This window comes from Triticum aestivum, chromosome 7B, assembly GCF_018294505.1.
Source record: "Triticum aestivum cultivar Chinese Spring chromosome 7B, IWGSC CS RefSeq v2.1, whole genome shotgun sequence".
NCBI lineage: Eukaryota > Viridiplantae > Streptophyta > Magnoliopsida > Poales > Poaceae > Triticum > Triticum aestivum.
Window position 1 is genome coordinate 359,854,388 of NC_057813.1, and position 7,383 is coordinate 359,861,770.

The window sequence follows — 7,383 nt, forward strand, 5'->3', positions numbered from 1 at the left end:
GGGCCGCGCCTGCTTCCGCGCGCCCGCGCCGGCCCCATCCGCCTCTGCTCCACAGCTAGCCGGAGCCCGCCTTCCCTGGTGGCCTCGGGCACGCGCCCGCGCGCATCCGTCCCTTGCGCTCGCCGCCGCCGCGAACTGCGGCCCCGGTCAGTCAGCACCTGGGTCCGGCGCCCCTGGGCTCCGTCCGCCGCACCCAGGTCAACCTCGACGAGTGCCCACGCTCGTGCCCGTTTTCCGTTACCCGCGCGCCCGTTTGGTCCCTAGGGCCAATGACATGTGGGGCCCAGCCCCCAGAATGTTTTAATAAAAAAAAGAATTAAAAAAATATACAAAAATAATTAAATAAACAATAATAATTAAATTAATTAATTAATTAAGGAATTAATTAAGTTAATTAATTATAATTAAATTAACCTAATCACTAATTAACATAATTAATTGTTAGTTAATTAAATCAGAGTACGATGAACGGGACCCACCTGTCAGGTTGACCAAGTCAACTGCTGACGTCATGCTGACATCATGATGATGTCAGCAGACACTATTCTGGATAATGTTGATTAAATTAATTAAATAAATCCTAAAAATGTTTTAAATCTTTTAAAATTAATATAAGGTAAACCGTAGCTCGGATCGAAAAACTTTGTACATGAAAGTTGCTCAGAACGACGAGACGAATCCGGATACGCAGCCCGTTCGTCCGCCACACACCCCTAGCATACCGAACACGCAACTTTCCCCCTCCGGTTCACCGGTCCGAAAACGCGAAACACCGGAAATACTTTCCCGGATGTTTTCCCCCTTCGTCGGTATCACCTACTACCGCGATTGGGCACACCTAGCAACGTTACTTGTCATGTCATGCATTGATATGCATTTGTTTGCATTGTATTCATTGTTTCTTCCCCCTCTTCTCTCTGGTAGACTACGAGACCGACGCTGCTGCTGCCCAGTTCGACTACGGAGTTGACGACCCCTCCTTCTTGCCAGAGCAACCAGGCAAGCCCCCCCTTTGATCACCAGATATCGCCTATTCTCCTCTATACCGCTTGCATTAGAGTAGTGTAGCATGTTACTGCTTTCCGTTAATCCTATTCTGATGCATAGCCTGTCATTGTTGCTACAGTCATTGATACCTTACCCGCAATCCTAAATGCTTAGTATAGGATGCTAGAGTTCCATCAGTGGCCCTACACTCTTGTCCGTCTGCCATGCTATACTACTGGGCTGTGATCACTCCGGGAGGTGATCACGGGCATATACTATATACTTTACACTGTTACATTACCTGTGATACTGTTCGGAGTTGGGGGCTGAAGGGGCAGGTGGCTCCATCCCGGTAGAGGTGGGCCTGGGTTCCCGACGGCCCCCGACTGTTACTTTGTGGCGGAGCGACAGGGCAGGTTGAGACCACCTAGGAGACAGGTGGGCCTGGCCTTGTTCGGCATTCGCGGATACTTAACACGCTTAACGAGATCTTGGTATTTGATCTGAGTCTAGCTACGAGCCTATACGCACTAACCATCTACGTGGGAATAGTTATGGGTATCCCGACGTCGTGGTATCAGCCGAAGCACTTCAGACGTCAGCGACGGAGCGGCGCGCGCCGGATTGGACTGGAACGCCACTAGGCTAGGTCTGCTTCCGGCCGCCCACGCAACATGCAGGTGTGCTCAGGGCGATGGGCCCAGACCCCTGCGCGCTTAGGTTTAGACCGGCGTGCTGGCCTCTCTGTTGTGCCTAGGTGGGGCTGCGACGTGTTGATCTTACGCGGCCAGGCATGACCCAGGAAAGTGTGTCCGGCCAAATGGGATCATGCGTGTTGGGCTATGTGGTGCACCCCTGCAGGGAAGTTAATCTATTCGAATAGCCGTGATCTTCGGTAACAGGACGACTTGGAGTTGTACCTTGACCTTATGACAACTAGAACCGGATACTTAATAAAACACACCCTTCCAAGTTCCACATACAACCGGTGGTCGCTCTCTCTCAGGGATACGAGGAGAGGATTGCCGGGTAGGATTATGCTATGCGATGCTACTGGAGATGCTACTTGGAGATGCTATTTGGAGGACTTCAGTCTACTCTCTTCTACATGCTGTAAGACGGAGGCTGCCAGAAGCGTAGTCTTCGACAGGATTAGCTATCCCCCTTTTATTCTGGCATTCTGCAGTACAGTCCACTGATATGGCCTCCTTACACATATACCCATGCATATGTAGTGTAGTTCCTTTCTTGCGAGTACTTTGGATGAGTACTCACGGTTGCTTTCTTCCCCCTTTTTCCCCTTTTCCTTTCTTTCTGGTTGTCGCAACCAGATGCTGGAGCCCTGAAGCTAGACGCCACCGACAGCGACGACCCCTACTACACCGGAGGTGCCTACTACGACGTGCAGCCCGCTGACGACGACCTGGAGTAGTTTAGGAGGATCCCAGGCAGGAGGCCTGCGCCTCTTTCGATCTGTACCCCAGTTTGTGCTAGCCTTCTTAAGGCAAACTTGTTTAACTTATGTCTGTACTCAGATATTGTTGCTTCCGCTGACTCGTCTATGATCGAGCACTTGTATTCGAGCCCTCGAGGCCCCTGGCTTGTATTATGATGCTTGTATGACTTATCTATGTTTAGAGTTGTGTTGTGATATCTTCCCGTGAGTCCCTGATCTTGATCGTACATATTTGCGTGCATGATTAGTGTACGATTGAATCGGGGGCGTCACAAGTTGGTATCAGAGCCGACTGCCTGTAGGAATCCCCCTTCCAACTCCTTGGCCGAAGTCGAGTCTAAACTTTACAAAAATTTTACTAACATGGCTGTGCGGCCCATGGGCCCACGTCGCCATTGGGTGGTAGTAGGATCTTTTACTCCTCGACCTTTACTCTGGGATTCTGAACTCTCTTCTATTCGGGTTAAACGATTTTGCTAAAAACAAAACTAACTTTAGGTTCTCGCAAGTACTTTCCCGGAGAGCCCCTCACTTCAGATGATCGCCTGCTACATCAGAAGATTTCGAAGATACTCTCTGATGTTCTCTCGAGACTTTGTGCCCATCACTTTTGCTATTCCTGACCACCGATAAATCCGTATGAATAACTACTTACACTTGCCATTCATACGGTCATCCCCCATTGATCTTGTTATTACAAGATACCCCGAAGTTTCTTTACTGTTCCGAAAATACTTTGTGCCTACTGCCTAGCAGTTCTTTGCCACATGAATACCCCTTCAAATAAATCGCCGCACTTGTCAAGTATCCGCTCATCCCCAGTTGTTCATGAGTTTCACAAACGTCTTCAAAATACTATTCGATCTTCCGAAAATCCTCTGGAGCCTTTGGCTCTTGAAATTCTTGTTTGCTCGCATTATGGTTAATCCCATAAGTCTCGTAGTCTTAATGACATTCCTTATCATTATCATTTTGAGTCTGTTGACTCAATATGTTTGCGAATGCACGCAATCATCATTGATCCTTATAAATTACTTCTCCGGCTAAGCTGCCATTCTATTAACTGGAATTGGTTCTCGACCAATCCAATTGTCATTGATTGTACCCTAAGGCTATTCAACTTATCCATCCCTACTCAGAGCATTGCTTCTGATCCCTTGATTTGGAAATCATAATTCCTTTGCATTTGACAATTGAGTTAGTCAGTTGTTTCTATAATCTGATCTCCTTGCAATCTTCTTCCTCTAGTTGAGTACCGATGCTCACGTCAGATCCCTTGTGGACCACCAGATCCTTTGTTGGATTTTATCTGACAACGCCCTTCATATTCAATAACCTTGTGAGCCTTTCCTCTGATACATAATGCCTTTGGTAAATTGTATCCTCCGCTTTCTCAACCATGCTCTGCCATCGAGTTTGTGTTATTTACTCTTGAAACTTGTGGTATATGTTTCTAAGAAGCCCCTATGGGTTGAACATATGCCTTCTCTAAACCGTGTGAACCCGAAAGTTTTCACGAGTCATACCCTTCTGGTGCTTCACCAGATAAAATTTCAACACTGCAACTTCATCGAACGTGAGAAGTGAATGAAAGGTTATGCATTGGAGAAGTGGGAGTCGACCTTGAACTTGTGTTCATGCCCATGGACACGATGTAGATCTTATCATTAAAGCTTCTTTTAAATAAATTATTCCTTTGGTATAAGTCCATCTTATATCTAGGATCTGGCCTTTTGCAACCGTGGTTCCGACCATGATTGTTCTTCTTTGATCTCATTTCTCGGACAAGTTAAAACAATTGTCTTCTATGGATCAATACACCAGTCCCACCTTTACTTTGATCTTGTGTCGAGTATTACCCCCCTGGTATCTCGACATTATCATGGAACTGCATAACTCCTTATGAGTTCTTCATCAAGTGCTACCTTCCCACTGATTCCAATTTTTCGCGAGCTCTGAGTTATTGAACAATCAAAGACACCGATAACTGAACCGAGTCCGCACTACGGTTCAACAACTCTTCGGTAAGCTTCTATAAGTACGAGTTTGTACCCGATCACGCCATTCCTAGCCTGTTTGGCTATATCATTGTCGTGACGATTCTAACGGTGCTACCTGGTCCTTATTCTCGGAGCACCAATTTTCGACGATGAACTAACCTTACGTCGATTTTTCCTCGTCATATCAATTCGCCTTGAACAACAAGCTCGGTTTCGAGTTTGTGTCGTACCTTTGGTTCCAATAACCTTTCACTTCATCATTACTTGACTTGATGTCGTCACCGATCGATTACATCTTCATGGACTCTCGCGACAAAGGTGTCGTGATCATCAACATTCTGAGCTCATCCAGGATATCAATTGAATTCATGATGAGAAATACCATCCTTGCCCTCGATGAATTGTATTATCGTCGACCACTTTATTGCCCTCCCACCAACACAAGCTTGTTCATGTTTGGTGTTATACCTTGAGTTCCTTGCTATCCAGCAATTGTTCTTCTTTACCTTGGAGTATTACCATCCTTTATGTTAAGAATGTTCTGAGATTTGTTCCACCTCTTGAGAATTCTTGACATAGAAATACTTCTCACCATCACCATTCTTTCTTGGTCCCCGTGTTAATACCAACAAGTGAACGGTGTTGTTTGGATTCTTTCCTTCTAGCAACCCTATCTCTTTGAAGTTAATGGTCGAAAGTTCATTCTTAGGCTATTGATTATTGCATCACCATTCTGACATTGGTCATGCAACCCAACCCATATTTCGGGCGCACCTTTCAACCAATGTTTAATTGTGTATGTTTTCCTCGAGCATACTTCCTTATATCATTTGATCTGACAAATGTTATCTCCTTGTTCACTAATTGTGGACACCCATCTTTTAGGAATCTCGGTGAATTGCCGTTGAGTTCACCAGACACCTCCTTGTCCTCTCCTTGGGTTAATGATGGACTCTTGATAACGGAATTCACTTCATAGTTCATTTCCCCGAGAATCTTACAATGTCATCTTGTCAATTTGCGTTGCACCTTTTCTTCTCAGGTATCCTAAGTCTGAGGTATCCTGACACCAATCGGATCTGAATCTCGGTCAGATATGATGGTTGGGACAATTTTCCAAGAGTCATGAAGTTGATTCTTTGCTGACCCGGTAACATGATGTCATGCCTAGCACCCCCCCCCTCGGCTGGAGGACCTATCACTATAGATTCCTTTTCAGCAAGGTTATCCGTTCATCCATGGGGAAATTATAAGACTTATTCTACAAGTTATTCCTGATGGATCCTTCGTGTTTCCAAAGTTTGATCTTCACCTGAAGACCATGTCAATTCTATCTCGAAGCATGTCTATGGTACTCCGATGTTTCAACAAGAACATTTGAAGCCCAATGCTAAACGTTTCTTGCTCAATTATCCAAACCCCACTGTATGGATAATGTCATGAAAATTTCTCTCCCCTCACCTAGAGGCTTTTCTACTAGATATCATGTCATGGTTATCATGTTCTGCTTGTCCTTGGGAAGGATATACCCCTGAAATAGGTGTATAAACATATTTTCCATTCCATTGTTCTATTTGATCTGATGATCACCTTTTCCTTTCCATTGTTTTGTTTAACCTTTCTTGTGATCTATATGATCTAAGCAGTAATGTTCTCCTGCTTATGAAAACACCTCGGTGTACAACTCTGTCAGCAAGACCCTGTTACTATTGTTGAAAACATTCCGGTAACCACCGATGGACAAGAACTTTGCCTATTGGCCCGCCTCGTTCAACGAGCAGGAAAATGGTTCTCTTCGTCCCTCGCCCTTGGTATCGATGTTGTTGCCGACATATCTGACAGGCTACCCTTTGACGCACCTTACTATCATGACCGTGCAAAATGTCGGCCCCCTTCCTACTTTCAACCACATGGTGGGCCCATAACCCACAGTTCCACAGGATCGAAACCTGACTCTCCTGCACCCCTGTTACTAAAGTTAATCCTCACGCTTGGCTTCGTATGAAAGATCACGAGCCACTTGCCTGTTGATCTATTCTGGTATCAGACACAAAACTTATTACCATTGCTCTGGACCCCTTTTACACTTTGTTTCAGGCATCAGATGATTGCCTACCCGCTTGAAACTTCTCATGGTACCTTCTTACTTGCTCTCGATATTTTCTTGAGTTCCAGTTCGAGAGTTACTTTCCGCCACCTTCCCCTATGTTAGCTACCAGATAGTCAACCTTGCATAGGTTCGTTCTGCCGGAATACCCCTTACCTATTCGTAAGTACGTTGGAGTTCCCGAGAAAAGGGCGGCATCACCATGATTACCTGTAGCAGAGAAATGATGATGTCAAGGTAATGGATCGACCTCTTCAAGAAGAACAACCAAGACTGAGAGGATTCGTTAGGATTTCGTAACCAGACCTTTCCCCCTTACTCCCCTCTTAAATCTCGGGACGAGATTTCTTGTAGTGGAGGAGAATTGTGACGCCCGGGTAATTAAGCTACAGTAATCCCCGCTAATGATGCCACGTCACCTCGGTTACTGTGGATAAACTCGCGTTGGTTCGGAACCTAGTTCGAATTTCAAATTCAAAATCGAGCAAACAATAAAAGTTTTCAAATATTAAAATTTAAATGTTCGGAGTGAACCAAATAATACATAGGTAACTATGGTGATGAAACCACATTTTTATAAAAAGTTTAAATGCTCAAAAGAAAATAAAACGGCAGCATAACAATTATTTTAAATGCTTTTAAATACTAAACAAATGTTAATCTAGTTTATATAATCACCAAACTTTTTGGAGTAGGTGGCCTATGTTGTTATGCTAATTTAGGAGTAGGAGTTATATTTTTGTAAAGCTGTTTCGCTAACTAAAATAAATAAAATAGAAAAGGAAAATAATAAAAACAGAAGAAAACAAAAGAAATTAAAAGCCCCTCCCCCC